This window comes from Emydura macquarii, unplaced genomic scaffold, assembly GCF_026122565.2.
Source record: "Emydura macquarii macquarii isolate MOO-44397 ecotype Brisbane River unplaced genomic scaffold, CSIRO-AGI_Emac_v2 contig_320, whole genome shotgun sequence".
NCBI classification, from domain to species: domain Eukaryota; kingdom Metazoa; phylum Chordata; order Testudines; family Chelidae; genus Emydura; species Emydura macquarii.
In genome coordinates, this window is record NW_027130457.1 from 2,553,769 (window position 1) to 2,576,099 (window position 22,331).

The 22,331-nt window shown below is 38.7% G+C and overlaps 1 long non-coding RNA gene across 1 annotated transcript in view; it reads right to left on the reverse strand.

The window, feature by feature from the left end:
- Positions 1-427: 427 nt before the first annotated feature.
- Positions 428-22,331, reverse strand: part of LOC137167162 (uncharacterized) — an 88,279-nt gene continuing 66,375 nt past the window's right edge. The window contains exons 2-3 of the long non-coding RNA XR_010924032.1: positions 3,630-3,715; positions 428-937 (exon numbers count right to left, since the gene is read on the reverse strand). This is a non-coding gene — a long non-coding RNA (uncharacterized lncRNA). The remainder of the gene's footprint in view (positions 938-3,629; positions 3,716-22,331) is intronic.

Below are 22,331 nucleotides of genomic sequence, written 5' to 3' on the forward strand. Positions count from 1 at the left end.
CTATAACCTAGTGATTAAGGCTCTCATGTAGGATATGAGAGTCAGATTCAAGTCCCTGCTCCAAATAACATAATTATTTGTACAAAGGGAAACAGCTCTAATAGCAGATACCCACTCAGAAATAGCCAATAGACTGGTGGTTAGGGCACTTACTTGGGATATCATATCCCTGTTCTACCTGATTTTGTTTTGACTAGATGTTTTGACTAGAAATTCTATCGTGGATCCAATAAACGCTTTTTGATGAAACTTGTTGAATTTGGTTCATTCCCATGAATAGTTTTGGTGTCCAACTGCAAAAGGTTAGGCAAAAAATTCCTAACCATTTAAAAAGTTAAGATAATTTCTATCATGAATATGAAGACACCAAGCAGAATGGCATGTACATTGCAAACTGCTCAGAAACACTATCGTATGAATTGCACCATCTAGATGATATGCCATGTTCATTGTGCATAATTCATCTCTTTGACCTGCCTTTCCCTCAGTCAGCTCTATACATATATATACATGCACATGTAAACTAATCAAACCATTTCTCCTATAAGGCTGGGAAGGAAGAAAGAGAGAGAAACCTATTTTTATTTTAAAATACTTTGGAGATATTGCAGGAATAAGGGCAAATGGATAGATGTTTAACTTTGTATTTTTCAGCTGACCAGAACTTCATAATTTAAGGCTAAAAATTGCCTTGTCACAATCAAGGATGAATTGAAAACACTTTGAAATAATGAAAAGGTTTTGGAGAACACAGCTATAATAGCAGAGTTTCCTCTTTCTGATTAAATCTTCCATGCCTTGTACATTTCCAAAAGTCTGGACAATTAATCTGAGTTCAAGTGGTCCAGTAGCAGCATTTTGGAGTTACTGGTGGGTTCCTAATACCCAGAGTTTGGAGATACTTTATATTGCTGGAGCAGTCTGGCTCGTCCCCAATCTAGAATTAAAAAAAAATAAATCTCTTTCAATGGCATAATCCTTTTGATCCCTTTGTGTTTCTCTGGATGGAAAATGTAGTTGAATGAATGCATTCCATAGCCCCATGGACAGTTATACTACAGCCCGGAATATGGTTGATAAACACAGAGCTTATCTTTAATGGTGTAACTGCCAGGATTTCCCTCAAGGAGTTGTATATAATTTGACAAAAATCTTGCTTTGGAGTGCCAATCACTTCAGCATTAAGAATAATTTTATTTATTCTATTGAGAGCTTAAGACAAGACACACATCCAAACAGTTTGCAAAAGCTAATGGTTCTACACTGATTTTTTTTAACTGTATTTATTTAAAAGCTCTGGAGAAAGATGAACTTTCTTAGTTTAATATTTAATGTGTTAATCTGCCTAAAGATTGGAATCACATGCAATTTGATAAACGGATAGTTGTCTAGTTTCTCTGCAGAGTCTGTAGGTACTTTTTTTTTTTTTAATCATTTCAAATATTGCTTAGTAACTTTTTGCAGCAATGCCATTCAGTACATTTCAAAGGATTAAGAATTTCTAAGAAGGAAATGTCATCATATGCAATGGCTGAAGTTAATCCCCTAAACTAAGTAATATTATTCCAGAGAAAACCTAAGAGAAAATGTTAAAATTTACTATACTGAACCTGATAACCAACTATTTTTTCCCAAAGCCTCATATCAGAGGACAATATTACATGTACTAGACAATCAGAAAACGTAATCAGTTTTATTGGTGCAGAGCTGCTGTGCATTAAAGATTACAACAAAAAAAGAGGATTGGTAACAGTCTTATGACTGTTTACATTGTTCAGGGAATGGTTAGAAGTCTGAAGGCATGCACAGAGCATCACAAGTATTTAACAGAGAGAGTAGGTTACATTTAGAGAATAAATGTGTATACTGTGTGTATTCATACATACATATACATATATAATATATAGATAGAGAGAGAGAGAAAAAAAACAGTGGTCCAATGATTCGAGCAGAAGCTGAGGAGGAAGGAATTTCTACGGTATATGCTAGAAACAACTAATTGGCCTACTGGAGAATTTTTCTTCCATTAACACTTTTGAGGGAGAATATTATTACAGACTCTTTATCAAGATGACAGTTTTTTAATCTCTGGTGTAGTTAAGACTTCACTTTGCAAGGGTGCAGTCCAATTCTTGATTTTTCCCTAAATGTAGAGAAATACACACTGAGGTGCTGGCAGCTGGTCTCAGAATGGATCTCACAAGCTAATGCTTCATTCAGGGCTAACAGTTCTTAGAGAACTTGGGGGGATGCAGGGCCTGTCTGACTTTAAGTATCTGAGATCTATGAGTAGGAATCCAGTCAAATGGTTTCTTAAGGAAAGCAGAAGCACAAATAAGCAATTATCGATCACCTTCCTCATGGGGGTGTTGCAATGATTAATTCACTGATACATATACAGCATTTTGAAGATGAAAATCTCTATAGGCCAAACCCTGAGAGTTGCAAATGCACAGCAGCTCACACTAGTTAATTCTATAAATAAGAGGCTATGTAACCCAACCGCAGCAATATTCACTCTGTTACAACTGATAGCAGTAATTATTCTGGCTTTTTGTCAGCCTCTGCCTAACACTCCAGCTGGGCAATGAAGGATATTGTGTCATTTTATTCTCTCCAGATGCTCATGATTAAACTGACTTACCGGCCTTCAACTTAAGCCTTCTATTTAAATAAGCAATAGCCACTGTGGCACTAGAGAGACTATAGCAGTGTTTCTCAATGGGGATTTCCTTATTTACTTCCTCAGAACTTTTCCCTCTTTCATTAGCCTGCTCCACCTAACAGGATTTAGTGGCTCTGAGGGCCCTTATGAGAAACAAAAGGCTGCAACAAATGCTTTGGGGCTTTTCTTGGAATGGCTGCAGCCATTGACACCCCAGGTCATCTTGAAAAGTGGTACTTGTAGGACAGGCAAGCTATAGGGTGGTAATTATACCCAAATACTTTCTCCTGACGCTTCTAATGACAACTGTCTCACTTCACAGTCAGATCCAGTCACTCCCAGCTGAGTGACAGTTTCTATATCTCACACTCACAAGCTTTGCTCCCACAGAGTCTTTCAGGACCTTGTAGTGGCACTACCTTGCTAACAGTCTGTCTTTTACAAGGGTTGGTGTAGGGAGGGGGCTACTTCTCCACTTTCTACAACTGTAGAAGCCCATTGGTGGTGCCAACAGTGCTTCTGTCCGTCAGAGAACAAGCCCTTGCTACAAACACTGGGACAACTATTTAAAACACTAGTATATTATCATTTAGGTGTATATCACAAGCAGCTTGTTAGGGGCTTTTCATACAGGTATGAAGACAATATCCCCACCACAAAGAGTTTATAGTGTAGTGAGATTGGGAGACTGGTGCTATTGAAAGCATCCCCACCTGCACCCATTCCAAGTGGGATAGATATGCTATAAAGGCTCCCCAAAGAGCAATAGAACAGAGTCCATAAAGGAAGACTAGGGCAAATGGAGGGAACAAGCCAGTTGAATTCTCCTTCATACCTGTATCTTAGTCCTCCTAGCCCTCTTGAGGCCTTCTTCCCAGGCTCAACAACATTCACCAGCGCTTCCCTTTGGCCAGCCTACAAAAGGATCCTGGGAGAAACAGCAGCAGGAATATCAGGAACTTACCTTCAAACACCAGAAGCTCACTCCACCCTCGAACATCAGCCATACTTAGCTGAAGGAACTGTCCATATTTGCAGAGGAAAGAGGGTCTGTGTGGAACAAGGAGATGACTTGACTAATGGGAAGAGGTGTCAGAAAATAGATGGGGAAAAGGGGTCATAATTAGTGCTGGGTGAAATTTTTCAAATAAATAGTCTATTTGCTGAAAAATGCAGTTTCAGTCAACCTGAACTGTTTACCAAATAGATTTGCTTTTTTGGGGCTGGATTCACAAAAAGGCCAAAGGAAATGGTAGTGGTGGCCACTTTATAGCTTTTAGCCCAGTGGTTATGGCACTCACCTGGAATGTGGGAGCCCCTGGTTCAAATTCCCACTCTGGAGCAAGGATTTAAACATAGCTCTCCGCTGTCCCCATGAGTGCCATAACCACCAGGCTGTTGGCTATTCTCTGGTGGGTCTCTTTCAATATCTCCGGTTGAAGTTGTTCCACTTTGTATAAATAAAAATTCTTTGGAGAAAGGACTTGAACCTCAGTCTGCCCGGTACTAGGAGAGGGTCCTAAACACCAGGCTGCAGGGTCATTTTAATTCTCTGGCCCAACAGCTCTTCAAAGCCACTATTCAATGAAATGTTTCATTTAACCGAAAACACAGACATTTTTCAGAATGTTTGGATTTGGTTTGATCTGAAAGGACTTTTTTCCCCCAAAATATTTTCAGAACTGCCAGTGAACTGAAAACAAAAAAAAAACAAAAAAAAGTTATTCCTCCAGCCCTAATCATTAAATGAAAATGTGTGGGAAGCAGGGGATAAATATATGCATTGTGCCTACTTCCCTTCTCCTTTGCCTGAGACAGAGTTGACTGGTTAAGGAAGGAGATTCTGAATACAAGCAGGCCATGTAGAAAAAGGTCGAGGAGACAAGAGTGAGACAACATGAATGGGGATTCATCGGGGAATTTGGGGCAAGGAAGGCAGCAGAAAGAAATGAGACCATAGAGGTATGCAGGGGAAGCAGGTAAAGGGGGGCCCTTGGAAGAAAAAGGGAATTTAATTTTGATACAAAGGATGATGGAAAGCCAATGAAAAGAAATGAAGAAGGGCTTGATACAACAGCACATCCAAGAAGTCAGATAGTTGACTGCATTTTGGCTGGGATGAAGGGAGCAAGGTGATATCTAGAAGATAAGAGATGAGTAGGTAGCTGTACTCTTTAATGTTTAAAGTAACTTTCTTTTGATATCTAAAAAGGACCTATCCTCAGTCCTTACATTAAAGTATCACATACACATTTGAGTAATACTGAAAAGCCGAACCAATCATCCTGGCCCTTTAGCAAAATCGAGCCATTATCAAAGTAACAGAATGAACAAACCAATACCCCAATCCACCTTAAAGCTCCTTCTCATCCTCTCTATATACCCTTTTGAAATGCCTGTGACAATAGATGGTCCTTGTAGCATGCTCTAAAGGTAAAACCAAGGTATGTTGAATGCAAACATATCTGCTGAATGCAGCTATGGCAGTGATGCAAGGAAAGAGATGCACTCTATCAAGAAGGGAATCTCAGGCTATATGGCTCAAAATTAACACTTTAAATTTTACCTAAAAGCCAACCATCAGCCAGTTCTCATCACAGAGCAATGGTGTTACATTCTTCCAGTGAGATACTTCATCGAATAAGTGGGTGGCTACATTCCTTACCAGTTTACATTTCTGAACAGAATTAAGGTGTAAACAGCACAGAGCAACGGTCTAATCTCAAAGTGATAATAAAATGGATTACAGTAACAAATTCTACAGCTAAAAAAAGAAAGCTGGATTCTTCTGACTAACCATAAATGGAAAACAAAGATGTCTGCTGTTGCAGATTACTCAGATAAAAGCAGTTGCTCTTCTATCCATACCCCAGATTATGAAATTGGGCAATGAGTGGCAGATGCACACCCACAATCAAAAGTGCAGATAGCATCTCCACCATATCTTTTGGTGGCAAAGTACAATCATCACTTCCATCACATCTGAATTAAGCTTCAGCAAGCAGGCTCTCACCCATGCCCAGTATCTACCAGACACTGGGTAATGTGCTCAACCACTCTGACTAGACTGATTGAGATAGAAATTATAGCGTTTATGTGCACTCAGCATAGTGAGAGCACTTCAAAATATGCCTCCTCATACATTCTAGGAGCAAGAGGGGTGATAAGATGGAGCCCTGTAGCACCTCAAATGACAGAACCACAACAGTGAATTAATAATTTCAAAATAGTCCAAATGAGAAATAATCAGGGTCTTTAAAAAGGATTTTCAGAGTTAGAAAGGAAAAAGAGTGGATGGATTTTGGAGAAGCTGTCAAGGAAATACAACCTGGATTTAATGAGAGCATCACTGTGAAAGGAGGAGGAGAAAAGTGAGATTGTAAACTTGGGGTTGAGTTGCCAACAGAGTGGAGAGTTTGGGAAGAAAGATGATTTCAGTTTGACACATGAAGTTGGAGTTTGGGAAAATGTTAGAGACCCTGCTGGAGATGCAGTTATGTACAATATACAAAAATGAACATCTAAGGTGGGTGCAATTCTATGGCCTGTGTTATACAGGAGGATAAATAGATGATCATAAAGATTGCTCTTAGAGCTAAGTGAATAACTTACTTTTTGGCTTGGTGGTCAACTAAAAAAAAAAAGAAAAAAATTACATTCTAATAGAAATTTAATTAATTTCAGTTTTTCTCACTGAGCTGAAATACTAAAAAGATGCTTTTGGGTTGATTTGAAACAACATTTTAAAGGTGTCTTTTGGAATTGACATTTTCTTTTGAAAACATTGTTTCAAAACAAAATGTCAAAATGAAACATTTCAACATTTCTGAACTATTGGGTTTTTTTCCTGTCAAAACTATTCTCTAAATTCAATCTGAATTGATGAATAGTTCTGTTGCTCTAGAAAATGCATTGTCCAGCTTTAGTTCATTTTGTCCTTAAATGTCCAGGAATGGAATTGACTGGATGGGGCAATGAAATCTTTAAAAGTGCAGGGAATGTTTCAAAGCCATATGAAACCAAATGCACATTTTCAGGATTTTCTTTATAATTTGTATGCTTGGTCCCAATATTCTGTGCCCAATGCTTGAAGTAAGTGCATTTAGATGAGTATGACAAATGAGATTTTCCCATTGCTTGTTTTTTGGTTTTTTTTTAAAAAGGTGTTAATGAGAAGAGGAGCTTGTCATCAGATTTTTTGTGTTCCATCAGTACTTCAATCTCTCTCTCGCGCACGCGCGCTCTCTCTCTCTCTCTCTCTCTCTCTCTCTCTCTCTCTCACACACACACACACACACACACACACACACAGTACAAATGGAAATTAGGTTAAAAAAATAAAGAAGGAAATAAAAGGGTTTGAGGAGGAGAAAAATGCACAGGGAGTCAATAAATATAGAAATAACTGAAACAAATGAGTATTTCTTCTGTTTATTGCAGATTCCAGATGTTGAAATCTATGATCAATCTCAAAGTTAGTGAGAGCAAATTAGCATAATTCATTAATTTAAGAGTAATTATCATAAAATTAAATTGTATATCATTTATCAAATCAAAAGTTCCCTGAGCATTATGATTTAGTCTAAAGTTAATGTTAAGCTCCTCACTAATGTATCTTGTTCATTAAAATACCGACAGGGATAACTCAGTTAATGAAAATTAGCATACTCTTCCTCTTGTTTTCAGTCATGTGGTCAAATCTTTCTCAAATGGCTAACAGTGTTTGGTACTCTAAGTCATAGGGTATTTTATCAAACTTCAAATAGTTTTTCTTAACAGCATGGATCATTAAAGGACCAAATGCCCTTCCTGCCTTAGGGTCTGAAAGCCTGGCAGAAGACCACTGACTCTTACACAATAAGATTCAAAAATTCTGAAGACTTATGTCCACTGAATCAGTGTGAAGTCCTGGAAGTAGGTACAAGCATGGTTATGGACTATTTTTGTTAAGAATATCACCTCATTCAATCACAAAGTTTCATGATCTGTTATCCAATTTTTAAATTCTCTTCCATTTTAACTTTACAAATTACATTCATGTGGTGTACAACTACAGAAAGGCATGTTTCTATGTCAAGTCAAGAGTTCAAGATCCTTGCAATATTGGTGGTAACTCAACCAATCAACACCCTTACTCTACAGCTAATTAGCATGCAACAGGTTCCTTGGTAGTAAGAGAAAGACTGCATGAATGGTGGATTATTTGGCCCAACAGCCACCCACACAAATCAACACAAATCCCCCACCACAATCCTGCCTAAACAAAAATTAACACAACCACCCACACAACACCACAACCAGCATACACAATCATCGCAAACAAACATAGCCCCTCACTGCAGTACATTGTCCTTATTCGCCACCCACACAAATCAATACAAATCTTCCAGGACTGTCAGTTCTGTGTGTCATTCTGAAGCCCAGAATGTGTGTTGAGTCAGTGTGAAGTAATGAAAACAGCTACAAGCATGGCTGGCAGCTCATTTTGTTAAGAATACCACCAGGTTCAGTGATCACGGGCCCTGTGAGAACCAGATGGAATATTGGAGTCCAAAGACTCTGTGGCAGTTGGAATGTGACAACTGATCATGGAAAGTTGGGTAGTGCTTCCAGCCAGGGGCAGTATTTGTGTATTTTGTGTCCTGCCTAGCTTGCCATAGTTAACAGAGCTAGCCTATAGTGGGATAGCTCAGCCAGTTCTGCCTGGTCTTACAGTAGAATAATAAACCCAGTCTGTGTGAGTTTACATCTCCCAGTGTTTCTGGCTGCTGGTTTCTCTGAGTGCAAGTAACTTCCATGCATCCAAACATAATGAAGTGGCGACAAGGACGATGAACCTATGTTAGTACTGCCACTAGCAAAAATGCAAAAGGAAAATGTAAGGAAAACGTTTACTCTTCTGGGTGGTTGTGCTGTTCCTGCTCACAGCAGAAACCAAAAATGAAGCAGACAAATTGGGAGTGGGGAGGAAGGAAGCAGTGCTAATGAAAGGAAATTACTAGTAATTTTGCATGAATGAAACCCAACACACATGAATAAAAGACACTAAAAGCAAAGAAAAAAAGGCAGCAATGGCTACACTTACTGGGTCCCTTGGACATTCTGATGAAATTGTGGAGCAGTGGAGATCATATACTGAGAGTTTTGAGTTTTTTGTTGTTGCAAATGGAATTGCAGATGATAAGAAGGTGGCAACTTTCTTAAGTGTTGTGGAAACTAAAACATTTAGCTTGCTGTGCAGCTTAGTGCAACCTAATAAGCCAGGCACAAAATCTTACAATGACATTATGAAAATTCTGGAGGCACATTTTTCCCTAAAACCACTGGTAATTACAGAGAGATATAGGTTCCACAAAGGAATCAAAACAAAGGTAAAACAATAGCCCAATATGTAACAGCTCTTAAAAAGCTTGTGAGCACTGTGAATTTAATGATGTGTTAAATGACACCCTGTGTGATAGGTTAGTCTGTGGTCTGCGCAGTGAAGCAATACAGAAGTGCCTATTGACAGAGGCCCAGCTCACCTTGCAGAAGGCCATTGAAATTGCAGTTTCCATGGAACTGTTAGCAAAGGAAGCACAACAGCTAAGTGCATCAACCAGAGTGCATAAGGTGTCACAGGAACCTACCAACAAGTCAGTGAGGAGCCAGGAATGTTACCACTGTGGAAAGCCTGGTCACCATGCGTCAGAATGTTGGTGAAAAGACTGAGTATGTCGACAATATGGCAAAAGGACACGCTGAGCGTACCTGCAAACATAAGAAAGAAGAGTCAAACAGAAAAGGTAAGCAGAAGAAAAAGAAGCCTGCTGTCTGGCAGACCAAAAAGAAAAATTTGCATGCAGTAGAGCAGGTGATCAAAGTGACACCCAGTTAGAAGAAGAAGTGCCACTCCATGTCTTGTCCATGGCAGTTGGCTCACATGAATATAGGGTAACTCCTGTTGGAAGGTTAACCTATACACATAGAACTGGACACAGGAGCAGCAGTTTTGCTGGTCTCAGACACTGTGTATAAGGAGAAGCTAAAGTATCTCCCGTTAAGCCAACAAAAATTGTTCTGAAGACATACAATGGAGAAACTGTACCCATGTTGGGCACTACTGATGTTAAGGTGGAGCTCAATGGACAGACTGCTAAATTGCCACTGTTTGTGGTGGAAGATAATTATCCTGCCTTAATGAGAAGGTCATGGTTTAAGAGGATCCAGCTGAACTGGGTACACATGATGGCTAAGGGAGAAACAGGTCTGGCAGTTGTATTAAAGAAACATGCTGCTGTTTTTTTGGAGAGGACTTGGGAAGTATGAAAGGAATTACTGTGAAATTGAATATTAAGCCTGACAGCCAACCTCCTAAAATCATGAGCCAAATTTCCTCTTTTTTAGGGCTATTGAACCATTACAGAAAATTTATTCCACAGTTAGCAACACTACCAAAACCACTACATGAACTCCTCAGCCAAAACAAGGTCTGGAAGTGGTCTGAAGCCTGTGATGTTGTATTTAATGAGGCTAAACATGCATAGCTAAATTCAGAGGTTTTGACACATTTTGACTCATCCTTACCTCTACAGTTGGCCTGCGATAAATCTCCTTATGGTGTGAGAGCAGTCATGTCACACATTATGCCTTCTGGAAAGGAGACTCATTGCTTTTGCCTCACACACCTTAAGGAAGGCAGAAACTAACCATGCTCAAATCGAACATGAATCACTGGGAATCGTTTTCGGAATTTGGAAATTTAACCAGTATCTGTTTGGATGGAAGTTCACACTTCTCACCAACCATCGACCTCTAACATCAATTTTTGGACCACACACAGGCATTCCATCATTGGCTGCTAGTTGTATGCAATGATGGACGTTGTTGCTTTCCACACACATGTATGAGATCAAATATCAGAGATCCACTCTGCACTGCAATGCAGATGGTCTCTCAAGACTGCCTTTACCTGTTAAGCATTAAGACACTGGCCAGAAAGAAATCTTCTACTTTGAACAGGTAAAGAACACACCCATCATTGCTACTCAAGTAAGGAAGGCAACTCGCATTGACCCAGTACTGTCCCACGTTAGGGAACTAGTGATACAGATGTTAGAACAACTACATTCAGGTCACTGTGGAATAGTGCACATGAAAATAATTGCACAAAGTTACTTTTAGTGGCCTGGCCTGGCCTGGCCTGGATAGTGGCATTGAAGAGAAGGTCAAGAGCTTGTACTTCATGTCAGAATGTGAGGAACACACCTCAGTTGGAGCCCCTACACCCATGGGACTGGCCTGAAAATCCACGGCAGCATATTCATGTTGATTTTCCCGGCTCATTTGAAGGAAGCATGTTCCTGGTTGCTGACGATGCCTACTCCAAATTGCCAGAAATCTCTGTAATGCTGTCCACTACTGCTGAAAGTATTATTCAGAGACTGCATGAAATCTTTAGTCATTTCAGTCTGCCAGAACAACTTGTGAGTGACACCAGACAGCAGGTCATCTCTCAGGAGCTTGAAAATTTTATGAAAGCAAATGGGATATATCACATCACTTCAGCACTGTATCATCCATCCACCAATGGATTAACAGAAAGATTTGTGCAGAAAATGAATCTTTAAAATCTGCATGGGGACATTCATCCATTCAAAAGTGTCTGGACACCTCCTAACTACCCTACAGAAACACACTGCATGCTACGATCAAAGCCTCTCTGGCCTTTCTAATGATGGGATGACAGCTGTGCACCTGCTTTGAGCTGCTGAAACCCTTCAAAGCACGACAAGTTGCCTAATGTCAACAGCACAACCAAGTCATAAGATGTGCACACAGAGCAAAAGACTGACCCTTCTATCCTGGACAGCCTGTTATAACTCTGGAACTAACTGGGTCCCTGCTACAGTTTTTGCCCAGACAGACCTGTTTCCTATACTGTCCAGATTGCAAATGATCACCTGGTAGTAACATGTAGATCAGTTGTTGCCAAGTCATACAAGTCCCAAGGACACATCTCCAATTGAACTGCCTGACCTCACTGTGACCCTTCCGTGTCCAGAGTAGCCACCTGAAAATGCCTAGGTCAGGGCAGGCTGCAAAAGGAGAGCAGATTCTCCCAACACTGTTGGATGACACTGAAGTCAGACTTCCCAAGCAACCACAAACTGCTTCTGATTCCCCACACTGGTTATCAAGAAGCCAATATACAAATACACACAACACCCTTTGCTGCATTTCAGTCTCTGTCTCCCAATCAGCCACTAGGTCCAGTAAAGAGACCAGTTATTTAAACTCTGTGCTCTTTACCCAAAAGGTTTCTCCTGACTCCAAAGGGTCCGCCACAGTACCAGATCAATATAAGTTTAGATCTTACCCAAAATACCATGCTGCCAGCCAATCCTTTAGTAACTAAAACTAAAGGTTTATTATAAACAGAAAGAAACAAACTATAAGAGAAATGTTAAAGGATTAAAGCAAATGATTTGGAAGTCCATATATATCAGGTTTCTAGAAGAATTGTGGAGTTTGCAAGCTTGTATAGTCCCTCTGGTATACATCCAGTACCTGGATGGGTCTCAATCCTTTGTTTCACAGCTTCAGTTCAGTTGTAGATGAATTGGTCCAGAGGCAGGCTGAAAGACTGAATGACTGAAAGACAGACTGAAGAAAAAATGGATCCCAGGCATCTGCTTTTATGTCCTCTGGCCCTTGCCATGCTGCTTGTAGAATTTCACAGGAACCAAAATGGAGTCCAGAGTCACATGAGCAAGTCCTGGTGACTCATCAGGTATATCCCTGGCTTCTCCCCCGGCCCCTTGTACCTACCTGTGGATCTCTTAATGGGCCATTAAGCAGGCTATTGTTCTGCAGCCATCCTGTCTGTGGTGTGACCCAGACACAGCACAATTTGAAATACAGATATATCAAACATATCCATAACTTCCATTACACATATAACACATGAACATAAACATTATCATCTTACTTAGCAAATTATAGCCTTTCTAACAGTACCTGACATGGCATATCTCACATGAATTATTATGATTTTGGCATACTGATGACAAACAATATACTAAATGCCCCTCCGCCCCCAATGCAGGCAGCGTGACACTCACCATTACAGGTGAGGTATCCTCAAGCCAAGAGTCACCCGTCCCTGACTCTATTCCTCCATCCACCTCTGCAGCAGATACAGCTCCTTCACCTGTTCGAACTACAAGTCCTAAACCCATTGATAAACCCACACCAATACCACCTCATGTTAAAGAACACCAGAAGTCCGCCATAATCCATCAAGAGAGAGAAAGGTCTCCTCAACGATTGAATCTTTAGCTAGGGCAAACCCACATTCACGGAACAGAATTATCCCCAGGGTTAGCCAGGAAATGAGGCAGTCTACCTCATTCCCTTGTTTAGTTATTGTTCTGTTAAATGGACGTTTTTATTAAGGGGTGAGGACTGTGTTGTGTATTTTGTGTCCTGCGTAGCTTGCCGCAGCTAGCCTGTTATGGGATAGCTCAGCCAGTAGAATGATAAACCTAGTCCGTGTGTATTTACATCTCCCTGAGTGCCTGTCTGCTGGTTTCTCTCTGAGTGCAAGTAGCTTCCAAGTATCCAAACATAATGGCAGTTCTGTGCACAAACTTCGGGGAACATGTCCAAATAGCAACACTGATCACTGCAACAGAGCACATGGAACAAAGAGCCCATTTTCGGCTTTTTAAAAAACAAAACAAAAATACCTCACATTTACAAATTTCACATGCAACAGTACAGACTACTAGTTTCAGGTAACTTACTGGGCATTTTCATGTTCTACTTCAAACAACACACAATCCTGTAACTGTAGTCTACCTTACTCCCACATACAGGCTGTAACCACCTCCAGTCATTCTAAATTCAGCTAAAAGGCATTTATTAACAATGGTAATTACAGCTGGGTGAATATTTTCATGAAAATATCTTTCCCCCCCAAAAAATACAGATTCAGGTTGACCAAAACAACTCATGATTTTGGGTTGAAGTCGGGAAATAGTTTTGGGCAATATTTAATTTCAGAAATGTAAAGATGTTTCATTTTGGCATTTTAAAAAATAAATAAATAAGTAAAACCAACCAACCATTTTGACTTTTCATTGCAGAAAGACATTTTCTCACAAAATTTACCTAAATTTAATTAAAAACCATTAAAATATTTTTAAAAACCCAAAATGAACCGAAATTTTTTTTTTCTTCGACCCAAACCACTTTTTTTTTCTGTTTTTCATATCACCAAGAAAAACTGATTTTATTGTTTTGATTTGATCTGAAATTATTATTTCTTTAATTTTATTTTTTGCTTTAATAACTGAAATTAAAAAAATCGATTATTTGCCCAGCCTTAGTGGTAATGTCCCTTCTGGCATCTGCCTTCACAGAGCACCAACCATTGGTGACTTGTAAAGGAGGGAAAGTTTCACAAATGGGTCCTGAGAACACAATTGCTTTTTGATGCCTGATCAGAGGTCCTGATCCCAAATATCACTCAAGCCTCCAGAAGTTCTGAAATGACAAAGCCCTACAATCTCTCAAGTAGTCAAATACACAGCAATGGCCTTCTTCTCTGATCTGACTAAAATCTGAGGATCCTCAAAGAGATTCCTAAAACACTCAGATATCATGGTAATGTTCATGGTATTAGAATCTGGACAGACTAGAAAGGAAATTCTAATAAGAAGTACTTTTCTATTACACGTCCTTCAAGAAAACCCAACTTTGTCTATATTACTTTTGTGGTACTTTATAGTCATTCATATCACTTTCACTCAACAGGAAATTACTTAACTACTATAAAAAACAACTCCCACGAAAAACCCACATTCAACACTGGTAATCCAAAAAGCTCCCTCCTGTGACTTTTAATACAGGAGAGGGTGATCTGAGCCAATAATGCAATTTTAGAATTTCTTTCCATTATTTCGGTGAAGTCAAAAAGCTTTTCAACATGAGCACGTTTGTACCTCTTGCAGGTAAAATTAAAGATGCACAAGAGTGTGTACAGGTCATAATTTCTTCTCCTGGGAAATCTAAACTTATTTCATGGTGTTGGCTGCAGGCATTTTGTTCCTTGTAATCCTCTCACCCTCACTTCAAAGAGCCATATCATCAGCTGTCTGAAAACACATGAGTACTTAAACAGCTGTTTTGTTTTGGCAGCAGTTGAAGAGCAGAGTAATTCTGGCATCATCTTGGGCTTTTTTAACTACTCCTATATCACTTTAAGACAGTGCTGTTACTTTTAATGCCAGGCAAGACAGGCAGTGGTTATCCACAGTGGTTTTTAGTAGATAATAAGTGAGTGGAGCTAAATTTAAAACATTAAAACAGAAGAGATTCCTTTGCAGAAAATTTTAAAAGATAAACAGTTACAGAAGCATAATCCATCCTATTGAGATGTATAGGAATGTATGCTCATAACAGAAATACATTTCAATGAGCATTTGAGGCTTAAAAACAGCACCAAATCAACATAAGTTATGGTGTGTTTTTAAATAGACCTATCTGATTTTTTGTGTACTCCTCAAACCCCCCCAATTACCATCTATCTGCTTTTGTATGACTTGAGCTTTTAGTTTGTTTGTGGCAGCTTGAAAATATTGCAGAAGTGGAAATAGTAGTCACCTCCACTGGTTGATGTGAAGCACATTGTTTCCTAATGGCAAATGCCCTGCATGCCAAACACTTGTTGGCTCCCAATAGCCTGATCAATAGAAAAGGCTGGCAGCAGCTGGCTTTGAAAGCAACCACAGCCCTGAACTCCATAAAACTGGAGCTAAAGCACCAGGAAATTTTGATATGGCCTGGGAGCTCTCTTCTGGAAGGTAGCTGTTCCATAATCAAGATTTGAGTGACAACACAACAAAACTCAGCGATGTTTATTGTTTATATTGGGCCTCATCCAGCATCCACTGAAGTCAATGAAGTCTTTCTATTAATTTCAGTGGGCTTTGGACCAGGCCTATTATTAACCTGATCATGCCTTCTTTGAGCATCCTGGTGAAGCCAGTATGTATGCAAAGAATGCAGGATCAGGCCCTAATATTTGTTTAACATTTTTGTGGTAAAATAAATTAAAACAACATTAAACATTAGGGTCAGTACAAGTGGTTCTTCACACCGCAGTAAATGTCACACTCTTATTTCAAGATTTAACCTCTCGCTGCTAGGATTTGTAATGATGGGTCTCTTTAAGGCCACCATACTGTAATACGAGAAACCTCAGAATTGCTTGATATCAGACAAGAGCTGGAGCTGTGGGGCTTACTGCTGGAACTCTGCTAATAAAAGAAGCATTAACCTTTTACCTGTGTGTATGCCTGAATTTCCTTCAACAGGATGCTACAGGATGGAGTCCCCAGTGTGCCAAGAAATGTTTCAAGTAGAAACAAAACATTTTATTTTGACATCAAACAAAGTGTTTCCACTCAAAATCTTTCATTTCAGTAATCTTGAAATATTTTGATTTGTTTTGACTCACTTTTTGTAACTTTGCACTTCACCAAAAAATGTCAAAAAAAGTTGTCATTTTCAGTTAGAGCCAAAACTATTTATTTTTTTCAGAATTGCAAACCAAAAATTTCATAATTCACCTCATTCAAATTGTAATGGTGATTGTAGAAGAACTGGTAACTACATTTTAAGTCTCTTGCTTATCTCATACACATGAGGAGTCCCATAAAATTAAACATATCCACAACTCTTTGAAGTTTTGGAGCACAGGGCTGTACACTGACAAAAGGGAGATCGAAGAATGCATTCAAGCTATGTATTATTATACCTTTTCTTCCTGAATAACAGTTTGTTCTCTGATTCCAGGAAGCAATCTAATCAATTCCAACACAGCCAGAAGTAAATCTTGTAGCAATTTTTGATATGAAAATGTATTAAAATGGGACATCTTAAAACTGAGAATAGGAAAAGTTTAACAAAAAGGAAATATTTTGTGTGTGTGTGTATATACATATACACCCACACACACATATATTCAAAGCATATATATATATATATATATATATATATATATATATATATATATATATATATATATATATATATGCTTCGAATTATATCTTGTGAAAGAGACTGGGCTGTGGATAATCTATTCTGAGAGAAATAAGGTAAACAGGTTACATTTAAACAAAGTTAGAGAAAGTGCTATATATTTTCTACTTTTATTTCATAGGCACTCAAATACCATAGTGATGAGCACAGTATAGAAAAGAGTGACAGAAGGATATTAAATTTGCCAGCCCAGAGTCTTGCATGAAGGCAAAAGAAAGAAAAATAAATAAATAAATAAATAAATAAAGCAATTGTTAGATTTCCAAGAAGACAGTATAAAAGCATAGCAGTTTGATGGAGAAAAAGAAGTAGATTTGTTCTCACAAATAGCAACTCCATCTACCTAACATCTAAGGTAGCAGGATTGGTGCAATAATGGTACTTATGTTTTGTCACAGAGATGGTTGAAGGCTGGCAGAGGGTGAAGGAGGGTGGTGAAGAGAAATTGTCATTTTACCAGGCTGAAATTCCTAGAGATGGGATATCTTCAACAGCTAGTGCCATACCCATTTCTGCAATCTGTTCTGTCTTTAACTAAAAAAAAAAATTCCATAGAAACTAGCTAAACAAAACAGTTTAAAAAATACCCCACTTAACTCTACAGGATTGCTACAGAGTTTGCATGTAGGGGAAGAAAAAATCCACGATATAAGCATAAAGATTTAGCATTGCTAAGAGGTACCACATATGAACCGAACAACATTGATAGCCAGTGGCTAGCATTAATGTCATGTAGGAGCCCCTTATGAGAGCAAGGCACTTGTATCATAGGAACACAGTTATAGAAACATTCAAAGCATAGATGTGAAAAAACCCAATCCAACCACCAATGCATCTTCCCTATGCAAAGACTAAACCAATATAAAATTACAAAACAAACTAAAACCATCTGTTCTAGCAGGAAAAAATTAGTGTTGGTTAATTTTTATATCCTATCAGATTTCTCAGTCCATTCTAGAGAAAAGGTATTAAAAAGTCAGTGCTGACAAGATATCAAATGTTTAATTTTGAAAGGTATGATCTTCAAAGCTCATGAAACTCAGCTTATCCTTTATGAAACAAGCACACAAACAAAACAACAATGTAGTATTCTACAGTAGCAGTCCCAAATGTTTCAGCTACTCAGGTGTTTTGCCCATTATGTAGAACAATATAGGATTGTGAGGGTTTTTTTGTGTGTGTGTGTGTTTGTTTTTATAAGAAGGGTTCTATACATCTTTTGTCATTTTATTAAAATGCCAAAGTATTCAGAAACAGTAGATTTGAAGGAAAATTGAAACTAGCTGCATACCTCACTTATTTCATACTATGCTTTTTAAGAATGGGAGAAAGGATAAATTGTGGTTAGAGCAGAGGATGGGAATAAGAGGACCTGAGGCCTGTTCATAGTTCTGCTACACAAAATTAGTGACTACTTTTGAAAATTTTGATTTTATGGCCTAGTTCTGTTCCTATTCAAGTGGCAGCAAAAGTCCTATTAACTTAGGCTTCAAGCATATCCATTAGAGCACAGGCCCATTCTAGGGGTGGTGAAGAGCTGTATCACCCTGGCAGAAACTCTAGCAAGTGCCAAGATCTTAGCTGCAGCTGGGCCTTAGTGGGGAGGACTCCTGAGAACTCATACTACTTGTACAAAGGTGTTTTCAATGGGGTACTTTCAGAGCCCTGGTAAGCACAAGACAGTCTTGTGAGCACTCCTCCTTTAGGCCTCCATTTAGTACACTCAACCATTTGTTTAATATTAAGCACATGCTCAAATACTTTGTTGAATCACAACTTTTTGCATCAGTATGTATGATGCATATTCAGTTGTGATATTGCTCCTTCTGAGTAATGGGTGGTATGTAAAGCATTGTGCCTCAGACAATTCCTTCCCTACATCTTCCCTTTCAGCAGTGGTAGTAATTTGCTCTTGACCTACACCGGCCATGGTCAACTTACCCTGCATGCCTGGACATCAAGTCTGAATAGCCTGCACAAGAGGGGCACTACTTCCCCCAGGCAGATGCACAGTGTAAGTCAAAATCTAACCCTTTCCTGGAGGCAAAATATGTATAGACACTAAAATTGTTACTGTATGTGAAGAGGTTAGCAAAGTATTTTGCCTTACAAATGCTGCTTTTTCTCTTTTTCATTTTACAGTTGTTCTCTTCTCTCCTATTGCTCCTTTGACACTTTCCTCCCTTTCATAGAGTCATAGACTGGAAGGGACTTCAGGAGATCATCTAGTCCAGACACCTGCACTTATCGCAGGACCTTCCTCAATATTTTCCTCAATCTTTTCCCACCCCACATGTCCCTTTTTATTGCTGTTGCAGATCTCTTACACTTTTCAAATCACTTCTACTCCATTCTCTCTCACTGTTTTCCCCATATATACTATCTGCTTTCTTTTTCACATAAGAGTACGGAAAAGTGCTTTGCTCATTGAGACTTATAGCAGAGTGAAGACAGGCTTCAGATAGTGGGTCTATTCCATATGTTTTACCATTTGTCATGCTGTCTGGAGTCACTCACGATCGAGAGTATCAACCTCAGGGCAGACTGTTAAGAAGCAGGACACAAACCCCAAACTGATTGGGAGCTGTACATTAGATTTCACCAACCAAGTAACAAGTGCAAACTCCGCAGGCACTATACAGCCTTAAAATAGAGCCACAGACAGTCCCTTTGGGCATTCCGATCTTGATTCTGTGGTGGTCACTTTATGCCCGAGATCATAAAATATTCAGGTTACTCCAAGTCCCAAAGGTTAAAACAGATATACATACATGCTAAAATAAGTTGAAATCTTAGGATTTAGATGGTGATAAAGTTGCTGATATATGCCAGCTCTGTATGTCCATTAGGTTAGTCATGCTTACATTTAGTAATCTTTTGCCCCTTAGGGTTTGTCTACACTGCAGTTAGACACCCGTGGCTGGCCATGCCAGCTGACTTGGGCTCACAGAGCTCAGGCTGTGGGGCTCGGGCTAAGGGGCTCTTTAATTCCAGTGTAGACTTCTGGACTCTAGGATCCTGTGAGCTGAGGGGGTCCCAGAGCTCAGGCTGCAGTCCAAGCCTGGAAGTCTCCACTCCACTCCACTTGCCCTTCAGCCCAAGTCCTGTGAGCCTAAATCAATATATAGAGCACTGGTCTGGGAGTCAGGAAACCCGGGTTGTATTCCTGACTCAGCCACAGAGCTGCTGTGTCATCTTGGGCAAGTCACTTAATCTCTGTTTCCTCTTCCTTTTGTCTGAATTGTAGGTTAAGACTGTAAACGCTTTAGGCAGGGACTGTCTTTTTACTATTTTTTTTTTAAACAGTATCAAGCCAATAACATGAAAATACTAAAAATGAAGAAACAATATTTTCCAATTAGATATCTCTGGGACTGGTTCTTCTCTTCAAAACAAGGAGAAAAAAATTAAGCACAATTACCATAATCTTCCTTTTGATGGTGATTTACTATAGATAGAATAGCTGCAGGTGCCTATAAGATATAGTCACCAAGCACCTAATGTAGGCACTTAAAACTGGCGATTGTCCAATAGGCATTTCCTTATTTCCTTTTCTCATTTCAAATGGAAACTTAACAAAATGGTGAAAAAATAGACTCCTAGGTGAAATCCTGGCTCCAGTGAAGTTAATGCCAAAACACCCATTGATTTCAATAAGGCCAAGATTTCACCCACAAATTTTAAGGACAGAAGGGACCATTGTGATGACCTAGTCTTATCTCCTGTATAACACAGTCCATATAACTTCATCCAGTAATTCTTGTATCAAACCCAATATGTTTTGATTAAATAATAGTGATATACTAAGTAATACTAAGACTTGTTTCCTTAACTGTTCTATAACTTGATTTAAGCTGTTTATTTAGGCATTTGTTCTTCATGATAGTCACCATAAAACCGATTTAGTCATTGAGTGAGATTTTCAAAAGCAATTACGTCTGAATTTAGGAGGAACATTTTGACTTTTAAAGGGTCTTGCACTCCTTCTGTGCTTTTACAAATCCTACCCAATATTTCTCTGTGATTGTGTGTGTGTATATTTACATATACACCCGCACAGAGACATAACTATATATACATAATTGTTTATTAATGACTACATACATTCAAATAAAACTAATTTACAATACTGCACAAGTAAGAATTGTTCTGTATCTCTGTCCACCTATTGACCATGAAAGAGTTCTAGATATTAATTCAAGAACTGAATGTACAAGACCCTTATTTATATGCACAGTAACAGCATGAATATGGATTAGCAAATGGATATAATTCTTTCATTCATGCTCTGAAACTGGGTGGTACCAGGAGTGTTAATTAGTTTACATGACTTATCACTTCAATGTAAAACAGTTGTGTCTGATTAAACAGTTAGCTCCCAAATTTAGTTGATAATAAGTACTGTAGTGTCTAATTAATTGAGTTATCTTTTTAAAAGCTATGAATAACACATTTAATCAACCAGTTCCCACCCATCCTACCATCTTTGCATTGTTCAAATGCATTGTCAATGGTGATATTACTAGAGAATAAATCTGATTTACTTATATATGTAAATTAGACAATCAATGATAGATCATGGTGTAAAAAATTGGCCCACAATTTTAGTTCAAAGTCTGAAGTTTACAATTAGAATATAAAGGGCCAGATTTTCAGAAAAATTCAAGTGCAATTGCACATCTCATTTGTATATGTCTGTGTAGCAACTGGCCATACAAACGGCCAGTTAAATGCCTACCTAACCATTCTGCACATGCAGTTGTGAAGGTACACATAACGGTCTTTATTCTCCGGGAGAAACTCAATATCAAACATAAGAAAACTGCATGAATTTGTTCTGGAAATTATAGCCTGCAGTTTTATAGTGCTTTGTTGCTCAGCTGAAGAAGTAGTTTTACGGACACAATCATGACACACTTAAATTCTGGTCCTGTACAGTGCCAAGTGTAGTACAGATTGGTTAATATCCCAGGATACTGGCGTAAAACTGAAATAAATCAGTGATGAGTCAGGCGTAGTAGAGACTTATTGTACCATACAAAGTTAAATTATTTAAGTATGGAATTCATTTTAAAATACAAACTGGAACAAATATTCAAAATACAACCTGCCTTTTTGCTGAAACAATTTGTGCCCACAAAATGCATGCCTGAATTTATGCATCCATCACTAAATTGTGGGTGGGGTTTTAATTGGAAGTGTACAGGGATATTGTATTTGCTCAGCTCCTCCAAATTGCTGTCTTGTGTTCTATAATTATAGTTTTTTTTTTTGGTTTGTTTGTTTGTTTGTTTTTTTAAATGAAGACTCTAGCATTTATGGATGCACAGCGAACCTTCAGAACTTGAAGTAAGTGCAACCATTGCCATGACATCTGCCTGAGTTCACCACCACAGTATTCATACCAGAGCTTTAGGAGCTCTTTTAGATATTCTGGGCCCAGTCTTGCAGACAGCTTTTAACAAATACTCTGCAATGTATGAACTGTCCCATTCATCACAGGGAATTTTTAACTTGAATGACCAATGGTGATTATTTAAATATCAACATTTTAAACTTGTTTGACTGCTGATTGTGC